Here is a 14910-nt window from a genome sequence, read left to right on the forward strand (position 1 = left end):
CACACGGAGAATTCAACTCAATTCAGCTTTATTTGCATAGCACCAGTTCACAAAAAAGTTATCCAAAAGCACCTTTATAGACACAGTCCAATTCAATAAACAACAGATCCACATTTGTCTAGTTCATAATAACGGAGTACATATAAATCAATTAATAGAAGTAATTGCCTGACTAAGAAAACCACTGACTTGCATAGAATCTTCTCTTTGATTGAATCCACATCCTGAGCATACACAGGGTAGTGGATGACAGTGAAAAGGAAAATAAAACTCTTTTAATGCAAAGGAAAACCTCCAGGCTCAAGTAAGGTGGCCATCTGTCTCCACCAGTTGGGGGAGGAGAGGACAGGACCGAGGGGACAACAAGCACCATAGTTCTATGCCAGGGCTACCTGCTGAGAAAGAAAAAGAAAAACACAAGATAATGATAATATTTGCATTTTATAAGTATTTAGATGCCTAGACTAGCCAGAGCTAAGCCTAACTAGACTAGACTAGCATAACTAAAGGGTTGGCTAACGGTTGATAAGTTTTATAAAAAAAGATAAAAGCTTTAAGTTTAATGTTAATGGTAGAAATGGTGTCAACTTCCCAAACCTAAACTGAGAACTGATTCCACAAGAGGAGCGCCATACAACTGAAGACTCTGTCTCCCACTGTGTGAAATATAGAACTATAAAATCTTTAAGACAGAATGGAACTTTGTCATAAAGGTCTTTATATGCAAGTAGAAGAATTTAAAATTATATCCTTGATTTAACACAGAGCCAATGAAAGAAAGCTAAAACGGGAGCAATATGATCTCTGCTGCTGATTCTTATTAGAAACCCGCTGCAGCATTTTGGATTAGTTGGAGGCTGTTCAGAGCATTCCTGTGACAGTCAAATAAAAAGGAACTGAGATAGTCCAATCTTGAAGTAACAAATGTACATTACTCTGAGACAGGATGTTCCCAATTTTTGGCTTTATTACATGCAGATGAATGAAGGTGGCCCTGGAAACTTGTTCTATATGCGAGTCAAAGAACAGATCCTGGTTAAACATAACTCCAAGTTTCCTCCCAGTAGTGCTGCAGAGAAGCAGAGAAGAAGACAAGATTCATGTTTAAACTGTCTGACTTTCTCATCTATGCACACTATCCATGTCAGCTGGTTTATTTGTTCCTCTGATGCTGATGAATAACTGTGCTTTCGCTCTGATGGGCTTAGAATGTGAGTTTGTGAATGAATTTCTACTGTTTTCTTATTGTGTCAGTGGAAAACTTATGAAAAGATTTTTATTGATTTTTAAAAGCAAATCTTTTGTTGCTTTCGCTGTGACATTACTTATTTTTCTCACTGACAAAAAAAGTGATCCTTGCTCTGCATAATATGTGTCTTTCATGTGTTTGTGTCAGAATTTATCAGGTTTGTTTGTGTTGGGGTCTTTCATGCAAAGATTATATGCATGAAATCTCTAATTGCCTCAGTTAGTTAATATTATGCACACATATACACAGGCGCACAAGCAGTTGGCTGGCCTTCTGAAATGGAGATGATGTGTGAATCTGGGGCATGTTGTGTGTGATGATCAGTGCTGATGGGCATTGGCACTGCCACTCTGCTAAGCCCATGAGGCCTTGTGCAGAGGAGACGGGATGCAGCTGGCCTGGATAGGATTCACCATTGGGTGTGACAGCAACTGGAACACATGAGGCAATCAGGGACAGTTGGAGCGTGCTGATAATGGTGTTCTCTTGTCTATTCTGATGTACTTCATGAGAAATGACAGTAACACTACTAGCTGGAGACTAGATACGACCACAGTCATTAAAGACTCAACTAAATACAAAAACGTGTTTTGAGACCTGATGGAACTTTATCTGGACTAAAGAGCTGGTGAAGATTTAGCTCATTGCATGAAAGTTTACATATTCCAGCCTGCTATGTATATAAAGAGGATGGTTCTCATCAAGTTTCATACTGTCCTCATTCAGCATCTAATAATGTTTAGTTGTTGTTGGGGTCACAGAGGTCAGGCAAAGAATGAAAAGATGAGTTAATGATGAGGTGAAGCTGGCTGTTTGTGTCATTTATTTAATAATTTAAAAACTGTTGTGAGGAATATTAAACAATTTGAATGCATTTTCAGGATTTTCTCAGCCTTTTCATGCATTCTTTATATTACTGCATTTCTGCGGACACGAGATTTTAGATACTAGACAGACAGACAGACAGACAGACAGACAGACAGACAGACAGACAGACAGACAGACAGATAGATAGATAGATAGATAGATAGATAGATAGATAGATAGATAGATAGATAGATAGATAGATAGATAGATAGATAGATAGATAGATAGATAGATAGATAGATAGATAGATAGATAGATCGATGGATGGATAAAATGCTCTGCTAAAATATGAATAACATAACACATTATAAGAACAATATCAACAACATGGCTGAGGATTTCCGCAAAATACCATCTACAGTCTCAGAAAGGCAAGGTCAGACAGTCCCATATCGTCCCTGTGAAATATGGGAAGAACCAATAACAACTTGCTAGAAGAGCTTTTTTTTGCATGCACTGTGAGGAATCTATAAAATGAGACTCTAGCATAAACTAGAGGGAAAGTTGACACAAGCCAACTGGAAAAGCTGGCAAAAGTAAGGCTGAGAAATGAGCCATAGCCTCTGGCTGATGGCTGAACCAGCTGGAAGCCAGAAGCTAGCTTAACATCAAGTGGTGCATTGCTAATATTGTAGAAAGTGATAGTAAATACATTACCATTCTGGCATTGCATGCAACCTTTGCTTTGAGTTTTAGAGGACTGAAAACAGCAAGAGAAGAAGTTTAAATACAGAAAGTGTAAAAATAGAAATAAGTACAGAAGTTTAAAGAACAGATCTTTATAGTGTTAAATTTTACAGAATTAAAGGTGCAATGGTGTTTTCATGTGCTACACAGAGGCAATCTATTGTATAATAAAATGATGAATGATATTAATGGTGTTTTGTAGCATTTTTGAGCACACTGGAACTGAATGAGTGTGTTGGGGAATCAGCTCTGCTGTATGTTGTGTACTGTGGAGAGGATGAGATGGATTGTCCATGATGATAAACAGTTTATTCTGCGATCCCCTGTCTGTCGCTGACTCAGACTTGTTCAGTTTCTATCCAAGTATTTAACAGCTTTGTGGATAAGTTTATTGAGCCTACTGATACTGACACTGCTACCACTGCAGAGCAAAGCACAGTGGATGATACTTTCAACTACAACCTCACAAATTTCCAGTATCTTACTGCACACAGTAAAAGATCAAAGCTTCTCAGAAAGGCTTTCCATCCTCTTCATGTTCACAGCATGAGAATTTGTCCTCCAGTTCAGTCTGTAATTTCAGTGTCTACTTATGAACTTGTAATCCCCTAAAACTACTTTGTCACCATTGATGTTTATGGATTTGGACAAAGATCTTTTTCTCTTGAAGTTTTTCACCATCTCATTTGTTTTGGTGACATTTAGAAGGAGAAGATTTCTGTGGGATTATCTGCCACCTGCCTGTATTTTGATTCCTGTTCATCGCTGATAAACTCCACCTCCACATTAGATAGGGTGCTTCTCAGCCACACATACTGAGGCCTTGGAGGTTTTCAGCACATTGACGTCCATCTTGAACAGCTCAAAGTCAGTTATAATTACGAAATTCCAGCCTTCAGATTTTAATATGTGCTGTTGAATTTTAGAGGGCTGTTTCTCTGCTATTCCAGCACAGCAGAAGCTTTTCCCCTATTCTTGTTCAGTGCAGATTCCAGACTGTGGTGTGAAAGTCATGCCAGTTGCAGTGACCATACCCCTGCAACTCTATTACATTTTAGAAATGTAGGATTTGAACATTAATCATGTCATCAATTTCATTTCATTCCATGATTTAATTTGTACAAGGATTACAACACTTCATTTCTGGAGGGTCATAGACAAACTATGAAACAGCAAGAAAGTAAACTCGCAAGACCAAAGTTAGCTGACCATGAAGTTGGGAAATAGAAAGTTAGAAAATTACTCTGTCCATCTAATGCATTGACATGACCTATGCTCTGGCTGGGTGGGAAGGGAACATATTGCTTGTTGTTAAAAAAAAAAAAAAGTTAGACAACTCTGTCTGTTACAACTGTGCTGCAGGTCACCATAAAGTCATCAGAACCATGACTCCCATACAGCAAAGTTATTAGGGTTTAAGATGTGAAAGCTTGTGTAAGATCTACTTGCTCAATAAAATTGCCTCCGGGAACACTGATGCTCACAATGCTGGAATTTAGTAGCTTTTTACAATTCCAACTATGATTTTCTAGCTTCTTTGCTTTTGCACAACTTTATACACACACTCGTGCAGTGAGATGTAAAGTATTTCCACTCCATTGGCTCCACTGTTCCTGTACTGGTATAATGGTTTTCCCTTCAAAAACCATTTCCACTGTGCTTAGCTTTCCAGTCGGTCACTGTAAAGTGTTAGGCCAAACGACATCAAACTTACTCTGAATTAAATTCTCCGAATTTGCTTGCCCTGCTCCATTTCATAATGGAGGGGGTTTTGTTAGCTGTAGCAGATGGATTGCCTTGTAAAAGGAAGGATGCTCACACTAAGAGACAGGTTTGTTTATCCATTCATTGTCATTTAGGCTTGCATGCTTTTCGTCCATCTGAGAGGTTTTGTGAGGAATGAATGAAGAATGATGCCTGCAGGCTGGTCGATGGGGTGCTGGCTGCTGAGAGCACCTGTGTGCTTATTATCATATAAAGCAGAAGAAGTACTGGATCTGCACATAGACTCTGGGGTTTTACTGCTTATGAAGCTTCATTAAAAATGTATGAATCATAGCAGTAATTTACAGATGATTTCCTGGCCATGAATCTTTAATACTTCTTACCAATCTGGCAAGTGATTCAACCCGTCTGCTAATCAGTAAAGGAAAAAAAGTGTTACTTTCTACAGAAGTCTGTAGCCTCTTTCTCATAACAGCTTACTCAAATATGCATCCTCTAAGGTGCCTTTTTGGGAAATACTTGACATTTCGGGGGTAAAAGAGGATGTTTTATTGATGCATATTTTTCAAATATATCATCATAACACACCAAAACATGTCAAGGTAAGGAAAAATATAGTTCTTCTTGAATCTGCTCAGCTCAAAAATGAACTGAGCGAAGACTCCTCAGCAATATTTCATAGGAATTTATACTCATCAGTGAGTATTGCTAATCTTCTTATTCCACAGCCAGCTGGATTACCTGACTGCTGATATGTTGAATAAACCTCTGTCTCTCTTCCCTCGCCTCCAACCCTCGAGCTCTCTCATCTTCTGAGCGTGTATGGGCAGCAGATGCAGTCAGTAATCATTTGGTTGCAGCTGGTGGCACACCGAATTGTACCATATCCAGGGGTTCCATCTTCTACCTGCCATGAATGCTATCTGGCAACATCCACATTCATGCTTTACTCCCCCTTTTGTCTGCTAGAGAAGCTCTGTGAGTCCTTCTAGCAAAAACTGATAATCCCTAACGATTACACACATTTAATGTAAAGAGGCTGAATAATCTCTCACATCTTTCACTGCTTGTTTGCTCTTTAAATTATGCCTGTATGCATCATTCAAGATGGAATATTTCTAGTGACTGTTAACTTGCGTTAATTAAGCATTCTTGTGCACTATTAATATCTCTCACAGCTACTCTGTAAGATCTGTCATTTTGAGTGACTGGTAATGAATCATTGCTAGCAGCTGATTGGACGATACCAGACTTGGGATTTTTTGTGAGATTAGCAACATTCTGGTCATCCCAGTCACTAACTATGGTATATGCTTTTTAAGGCCTTTCTGTCTACACACAAAGATGAACCCGCATTAACTGAAAGATATGCACAAAACTGCAAATGCTTGTCTCTCTTTTTCATCTCCCTCTGCATCTACTATCAACCCCCAAAATGCAAGGTATTTGGCATTGAACTCAGCAACCTCAAAACAAAATGTTGTTTTGTTCATTTACACTGCTTTGCATTCATTGTTGCACAGCCAAATGGCTGATGATGAAAGGAGATGCGGCCACACAGTGCGCCCAGTCCATCCTGTTCCCCCTATGGAAAACAACTGCCATGTTCAGAGGAAAAACATTAAGGGTGGCCATTAGCAAGCATACAGTGGAAGCACATAAACAGCAAAATAGCAGGATGCATTCTGGCAGAGAGACAGAGTTTTAATATTACATTGTCCTCCCTGGTGTCTGGATGGGAAAATTTACATTTTTTTTGAAGGTCTCTAGATATATCACAAAGAGTTCTTGCATCTGCACTAAAATGGGGCCTATGCATAAGTGATGGCAGAAAAATATGGGTATTTTTGGAAAATTTAGAGCAACACTTAAAAATAAATTTAATTAAACTTTAAGCTGTTTTTCAGAGTGGATGCTCAAGCCAGCAATATTTATCATTATTAGGGTCCGAGCCATACAAAGTATGGAAGGACCCTATTGTTCCTGAAATGTTTATTATTTTTCTAAGCATTTCGACGCCAAATTTGACCCCCTAAACACCCATGAAAAGTTGTGAAACTTGGCACAGACCTCAAGCCCGGCGTAACTCGGATATTATAAGGTCCACATACACTTCAATGCAACAGTGGCTCAACAGCGCCACCTAGACACCCCAAAAATCCCCAAATGAATGGGGTCCCAAAAGTCTACTTGGACGTAGGAATACGAAACTCGGCACACATGTGTACCACCCTGAGTCGACCAAAAAACTCAATTGAACACCTGTTGCCATGGCAACGGGGCGCCCGCCATCTTGGTGTGTACGGCCATTTTTTGACCATTGTTTGCACTTTACACACATCGTATTTGAACAAACTAGTCTGAGGGGATTCGTGCGATTGACTCCAAACTTGGTGGGAAGCTTCCTGACAAGTTGGGGACCAAACGCTCCTCAAATCTTTCTAATAGCAGAAAGCGTGTTACCGTGGCAACCGACAGAAAATGACCTTCTCGCCATGAAACACGGTTTGCTCATATCTCCATAGAAATACATGGGATCTGCACCAAAGACCACAGTATTCATACGTGTAACACCCCAAGTCCAGCAAAGAAGGCAATCGAACACCTGTTGCCATGGCAACGGGGTGCCCGCCATCTTGGATTTCACTGCCATTTGAACGAACTAGTCTGAGGGGATTCGTGCGACTGACTCCAAACTTGGTGGGAAGCTTCCTGACAAGTTGGGGACCAAACGCTATTCAAATCTTTCTAATAGGAGAAAGCGTGTTACCGTGGCAACCATGAAAAAAAGCCTTTTCGCTATGAAACACGGGTTGCTCATATCTCCATAGCAATACATGGGAACTGCACCAAACTTGACAGGATTCATACACGTTGGGTCCTTAACGCATTACACCACCTGTTGTCATGGCAACATCGGGTGGCGGGGTCCAGGACGCTCGGACCCGATGGATGCCACTTGCGGTTTTAATTATTATCATCATAGCATCCTAACCCTATGAAATGCAGTTATACTGTAATGTATTATTGTGCTAAGATCATGAAAAATTTCACCTGTAACTAAAAAGGCTCCATACACGTAGAAATATCAGGATTAGCTTTGAACTAAACCGTTTACATTCACATTAGAATAAAAAAATCAACACTAGGTGCACAACACTAAATCTAATCTGTGCAAAGTTTTTTATTTTGTATTAAACTTTGAATTTGATTTATACATCATGGAATGCAACAAAAGACGGGGCAAGCTGTGCAACATGGTACAAAATCTCAAACTCAATAATTTAGGAATTATGTTAATAAACCTAAAATTATAAATAATTTGGATTGAAAATTGTCTGCTAATATCAATTAAAGTTTACGATATCTGTTCCAATATTTGTTTACAAAGGACACAAATTAGACTAGTACTGGACAGCTCTGATCCTGATTTGATTCCTCATAAACTAAATAATGTTCATTAGATAGACTGAAGTGAAGTGAAAATGAGTCCTGTGGTCTGAAGAATCAAAGTTTGAAAATCTTTGCAGAAATTGTGAACACTGTGTATGATATACTGCATATAACTTTGCTGATAAAGCTGAGTGAGCTATGAGTTTTTGAAACAACGTTTGCTGTCATCCAGAGAGGATCATTTTTTGGGAAGGCCTTGCTTATTTCAACAGAACAATGATGGACCATATTATGTATCCCAGTAACATGGATCTGCAGAAAACGTAGACATCAACAAAGTCATTGGCACTGATCATGGAAATGTTTCTGATCAAGACGGCTTAAAACTTTAGCATTTTTTGAATGACAGATCTTATGCAATTAAATAACTCAGATATAATTAAATTTTTTTGCCATTTTTTACTGTGCTATTACAGCAACACAAGATTCAGTGGAGAGATAAAGGTGTGTTTGTGTTCACCTCTAATGGCCATCTCACCCTGCATCTTGTCTCAGTGTGTGTGCTGTCTATGGAAAAGTTATCCCTCTTTAATTTCTCACATAACGCAAAGGTGCAGATGTCGTAGATACAGATTATCAGTCAAATCAGTTATTGTCCATAATTCTCACGCACATTGATTTATTTGACATGCGCTTGTTTTTCTTTGAAGGACTCTTTATATATTCTAGTAATTGTTTCTCTATAATCAATTTTTGACAGAACAGATGGCGGTGACCTCTTCAGGGTCACAAAGAAGACAGGCTTTAAGCGTGCCTACAAAGGAAGAATATTAGCAACAACACTGCTGAGTTGGATGTTATGTTTTATTCAACACTGTTGAAAAGAAAAGACCTTGGAATAAAAACACTTTGGTGAAAGAGTCTGGAAAGGGAGGGGAGGGAGGTGTCAGAGAATATTTTCCCCTTTTTGACAGCTCAGAGCTCAAGTGGATGCTGCTGCAACTGTACTCTTTTAATGTCCAGTATCCTCTGAGGGTAGACAATGTGGGTATAGCTGACGCCCCAGTTGTACTTTACATTTTGCTGTAACTTCAGCTAGCACATACGGCATTACTGAGCTACATTGGCACAGATCTATAAAAGGCTGTAAGTACAGGGCAATCCACAGATTTATCCTGCATGGGTAACTTAAACATAAATTGCTTAAGCTGCCCTCCTAATCACAAAGTAATCATGATCCCAAAGTTTGACGTGATGAATAGCTGCAGGACACAAATTGCTTCCTGAATGGTTGCAGCTGAAATGATGTAATCAGTCTGATTTCAAATAAAACCCAGCACCTCACACTTAAACCCATTTCCATCAGCAGCTTTGTTAAGCTAGAGATTAAATACAGTACCTCAAAGGAATCTGGTGCAATAAAACACATTGTTTTCTTTTATTATTGTGCAGCAATGTTGAGGATTAAATTCTCAAAATGACTTTTCAACCATCATCCTCTGCTTTGCTTCATCCCATGTCTTCTCAGTGCTCCATGTCAGGTCCAGGGATCAGTTCTCTGTTCTGTGCCTGCTGGGAATGTCATCAAAGTTTGCCTCTGTCCTTTCCATTTTGTTGCACTTTGTCTTACTAGCATGGCCTCTCCTGCCACCCTGGTGTCTCCCTCCCCTCCATCCATCCTCATCACTGCCTCAGGATCACTGCAGAGCAGCCTGCTCTCATCACAGTAGAGAGGGTGATTGATCACTTCCCCGACTCGTCCACTCTTACTGGCACTTGCTTGCTGCTTGTCTTTTAGTTACTAGCATTGATCAGACAAAGTGTCCAGAGACAAAAACAAGGGTAGGGCATTTCATCACCATGTAATCATGAAATTATGAATAACTTATTTCAACTAGTGGCTTGGTTTTAGTTATGAATGAATCCATGTCAGAATTCATTTGGAAGAGGACTGCAGGGAAGAAATTTCTCTCTGAATTCTGACTGCAGTGACAGAAAGTCTTTGAATTAAAACTTGAGGTTTTTTTATTTAGAAAGTATACACATATGTTTTATTTTAGTAGACATGATGGCAGAAATCCAGAAGTGAAATGCGCCATTCAGAACAACGCTTCTCATTTTTTCTTTTTCATTTTACGAATCAAGGGGTTGGTCTCCTGGTCTTATTTGGTTGTTTTTTTAATTCATTTACATTTTCCGTGCAGCTTCCATCAGTTTTCTGAGCTAGTGCTTTCCTGCCTAGATGCACTTTGTGGAGACAATGAGACACAACTTGAACAAACATGACAATGTGTGGGATATTAAATGAGAGGATTATTTAATCTGATATTTTATGGTGTTACAGACGGGATGCAGATGCCACCAGAAATATGTGCTTCCAATAGCTGATGGTGGTTTACTCTGCTATATGATCAGTCTGCCATGAACCAGATTGTTCATTTCTCTCTTGATTAACTTTCCCTCTTTAATTCCAGCTTTTCTTGCAAGCACCATAAAATATATCTTTACTTTGTTATATGGGTGTAATATGGCTCATAAGGCAGCAGCTGATCCTGGGGCATTAAATTCTGTTTTGTATCCTGTTAATTATTCTAATGGTAAAAAAACACTTTTAGTTTTGTTATTTTATGATATGTAATGGAGAACTTTACAGCGCTGAGAAAGAGATGTGAATTTAATAGTTAACTTATGTTGCTAACTCAGCAGCACAGCAGTTAATTTCTCCTCACACCTCAAATAGATTATTAAAGAAAAAAAATTCCCCATGATCCCTGTGCTGGTCGTTTTCATGCCCACGAGGCTGATAATAAGACTATTGTCTATCATATTTTTCTGCATTTACATCTTTAGCTGTGTTTTTTAGCTAAGCAAAACATTGCTATTAAAACAAATGTCACTTGATAACATTTTTATTGCATATATAGACATCTTTTTTTTCAAAAATGGGCTGTAACACATTTCCACACTTTGACTCAGTGGCGCTGTTAATATCTTGGACTGCGATGCATTTTATAAAAAAAAATTAAATAATTATGATGTCTTCCTGCTCTATAAAGGAAGTAGATGAGCAGCTGCATAATAAATTTGATGATGATTATCTTGTGAAAAAAGTTTGTTTCTGAATGGTGGTTCCAATTTTGTGTGTGTTTGTTTATGTGTGCATAAGAGTGGGAGCTATTTTGAAGCTTTTTGTTGTTGATGACTAAATTCCGTGCAGATATAATAAAGGTATTGAACTTGGAAGTGTAACATAATGATCAGCAGAAGGAGAAGGAGATTTGACATTTGCACAGGCCATATTTTCAGAAAAAGGCCTAAAGGGACATCTAAGGACCTCAGAAAATATACTCCCAGTGTCAGAAAAATTTGTGTCTGCTAAGATGCCTGAGTAAATTGGAATAAAATGGAGGAGAAGCAGGAGATTTCTATCCCTGCCAGTTTTTCTTTCCATTTCTAACACCATGCTAACAATGATTCCATGCACACCGATGCCATTGATGACTTTCAGCAACAAAATAATTTCCGAACATTAATGTTTGCACAATAAACAATGTTCCTTCATGTCCAAAATTAGCTTTTTCCAGCTGTCAACCATTCGTGAACATAACTTTGACGATATAAAGAAAAAAATCATGGCATTTGCAAAACAGCTGTGTCATTGATATTTACAGTACCATTCTGCAACTAAAATCCAGTTTTAGAAATCATCAGGTTATGGTAAATAAAAATGTGAAAATCAAAACTGCATATTGATGCAAATTTATAAATCTGTAAGCACAAGTCAAAGATTTTCTGCACATGTCCAACTTTCTAATGAAGTATACAGTTACAGGCTGCATGCAATAAATACATACTTCACTTTCTTGTTGAAATTCTACTAAATTCTACTCCTCCAGGCCTTTTCATCTCAATTTGACCTGGCAAAGATTTCTGCTCTTGAAACAGTTGCACACACAGCCTGAAGTCAGAGACTAACTTTCCTTCTGCTTTTAGCCCTTCAGTTTTCAGTTTATTTCTGCATGATTTCTTATGCATCAATTTATTTCCATCCACCTAACAACTCTTTCATTGACAGGAACACACACACACAAGAGGTCATTTTATATTAAGTCGTCATACATGTGTGCTATTTGGGGGGTAACATGGCTTAACTGAAACTGAGGTAATTAAAACATAACTCATCAACAGTCTCAAATGGGGTGCATCAATTTCAAGAATAGATTTATTCTCCAACAAACATGAGAGTGCATTTAATGTGTGTACATGTAGCTGGACCTGAATGTTTAATGCATGCAAATGCTGCAAGAGAGACCGTCAGTTCAGCTGGAATTAAGTTGTGTAGATTCACCACTAACAGCTATAATGTTACTCACTTTTATTCAGAGAAGAAAACCTAATTCTAATAAGTAAAGATATATCACACTGATGGCGATATACTTATGTTAATTAAAGGGGATTCAGTGTATGCATGTCAAAGAATGCAACACTGCTGCATACTCAACCTTTCACTTACGTACATGTGGATAAAAGAAAAAATATGTAACAGCAGTAATTAGAAATGGTCACATTGTTAAAGAAAATAGGCCTCATCATCGCATTAGGCTGGTGAAATACTTTCAGAGGTACTATAATGGCCTTTACTCCATCCTCACACTGCTCTTCCATAGTGCACCTAATAGGCTGTGAAGCCTCGTCTGCTCAGCGTGCTAAACACAATCTTACTGTTTTATTGAACAGGACACAGCTGGGGATTAATTCTTTTTGTTTACACACCTCTTGAGAGAGGGTTGTTTTTCATTTACAGCTTTTCATGTCAGAGCATCTGTCACCTTGTTATTTATTAGATGCTGATAAAATATCAATAGGGAGGCCATGGCAAGAATAGCAATAGTTTATCCTGACAGCTGCATCAGTTTACATGGTTTGTGTGGATGAGACATGTGTGGACAGGGGACAATGGCCCCACTTGTGAATGTCTCAAGGTCAGGCTTACATCACACTGTTTTCTTATGGCATTCAATATTCTTTTAACACTTCCTGAAACTAACAAATATTTGTTTGTTGTCAGTATAAGTACATGAAGTACATTATCATTACACCTCTTCTTTGCTTTAAATAGGAATTAATTTTTATCACTCAGCTTCTAATTGTTGTCTTCGCTGGGTACTTTGTGGGTTATTGAGTCATTTCTTCTAATGTTTGAATAATTTCTATTTAGATAATGGTCAGTATAATAACTGGCTTAATAGCCAGTATATTGCACCACTTATATCTCCATTTAAAGAAGAAAATGTCTGTGTACATAGAAAAACTTTAAAGATGGATTATTATGCTTGTGGGGTTTTCTTATTTATTCAACATGTTATATAGTTTTGTCTTTGGCTAAGAAGTTCTCCAAAATTTGAAACCCTGAAGTTCACATAAAAGGGAGTCTCCTACAAGAAAAGACTTTTTCCCTAAACTCCAAGAGACACTCAGTCCAGACTTTTTTTTTTCATCTTTCTGGACTGGTACACCAATATCTTGCATTTATATCTGGATTTACCCCAGCTTGCATTCAAAAGAGTGGACTAATTAATCTTAATTAGAATAAGCTTTTGGTAATTAATATTTCATTTGACCATCATAAAACCACTGTCTACAGTTTTTATAGGGATTCACATGCTAAAACACTGGTACGTTTAAATGTATCTGATTATTTTGGCCTAAACATTAAAAATTCCTGAAATTGCTCAGACCAAGTGGAACATCTACTGTATCATACATTTCTATGATCACTGATGATCATAATACAGTAAAAAACCCAACAGGGGGCAGAAGGCCCATGAAGAACTTTGGAACTGAATATTTATTTCTAAGAAAAAGAAAACATAATAATGTAATTTTATTGGCACTTTCTTTCAAAACCATTCTCACTTTCACCTCCGGCTTTGCCACTTTTATTGTTCTACAGAGATATTGTAAAAATACATTACCTGCTCTAAGCTGATGAAAATTATCTTCTGTTTTGGGTCATTTTGGAAACTTCAGAGGGTTTAACACATCTATTCAGTGGCATGCAGGCACAGCATTTTCTTTTCATAATTTCTTTTCTTTAAAGAAATGATGATGCACAACATTGAGGGTTATTAGATGAGTAAATTGTCAACCGGAAGCCTGTTCTGCTGTAGAGAGGGTAAAATAATGTTGAGCATTCACATGCAGTCACACAATCAAATCAGCCTCCTTCCCATATATGCACATGGTCTTGTGTTCTAGTCCTAAGGTTTATTTAATTATTCTGTTTTAAAAACTGTTTTAATAACAGCTGTCCTCATAGCTGTTATATATTTTTATGCTATTTACATTAAATTAAAAAACTGGTTATTATGCAGAACTATCAAAGTGTGGTGAAATTTTACAGCTTGAGCACAAAATGATGTCTCATTTTACTGGTACGTGGTGGTAATTTAGAGCCATTTTCATACCAACAGAAGTAATTGAATCATTGCAGCAATGATACAGATGACAATGCTTTTACCAGACAACTCATTTAGGCTTTCATTAATATTCATATGGCAGATGTTCAATTGCTTGGATGAGAGAAGTAAATCAGGGGTATCTTGTGGGGATCTCTGCTCAGAGTGTGACATCATAACTCATTCTGACATCCAGCGCTGCAGCCAAGAGGCGAGACTGCTTGAAATATGGAGGAGAGCTGTTCACACATTCTGGAGGCACTATTCAAAGACCCGCTCCGTTCATTTAGATCTGACACGCCACATGAGCAACAGAAGCCCTAATCTGGTGATGAGAACTTTTGTCACTTCACCCAGCTACTTAAAACTTTTCATGGGTTAACACAGTGACATGAATCTCCCATATGGACTGTGATGGTTTTAGAGAAGGGAATGAGAATTTTATGGACTTGTTGCTTCTGTTTCATCTCACGCCTCCCCTGTGCCCACTGTGCTTACAGAGGCAATAGTGCTGATGTGAAGATCAAGAGG

The sequence above is a fragment of the Melanotaenia boesemani genome, chromosome 16 (genome assembly GCF_017639745.1).
Source record: "Melanotaenia boesemani isolate fMelBoe1 chromosome 16, fMelBoe1.pri, whole genome shotgun sequence".
In the NCBI taxonomy this organism is placed as follows: domain Eukaryota; kingdom Metazoa; phylum Chordata; class Actinopteri; order Atheriniformes; family Melanotaeniidae; genus Melanotaenia; species Melanotaenia boesemani.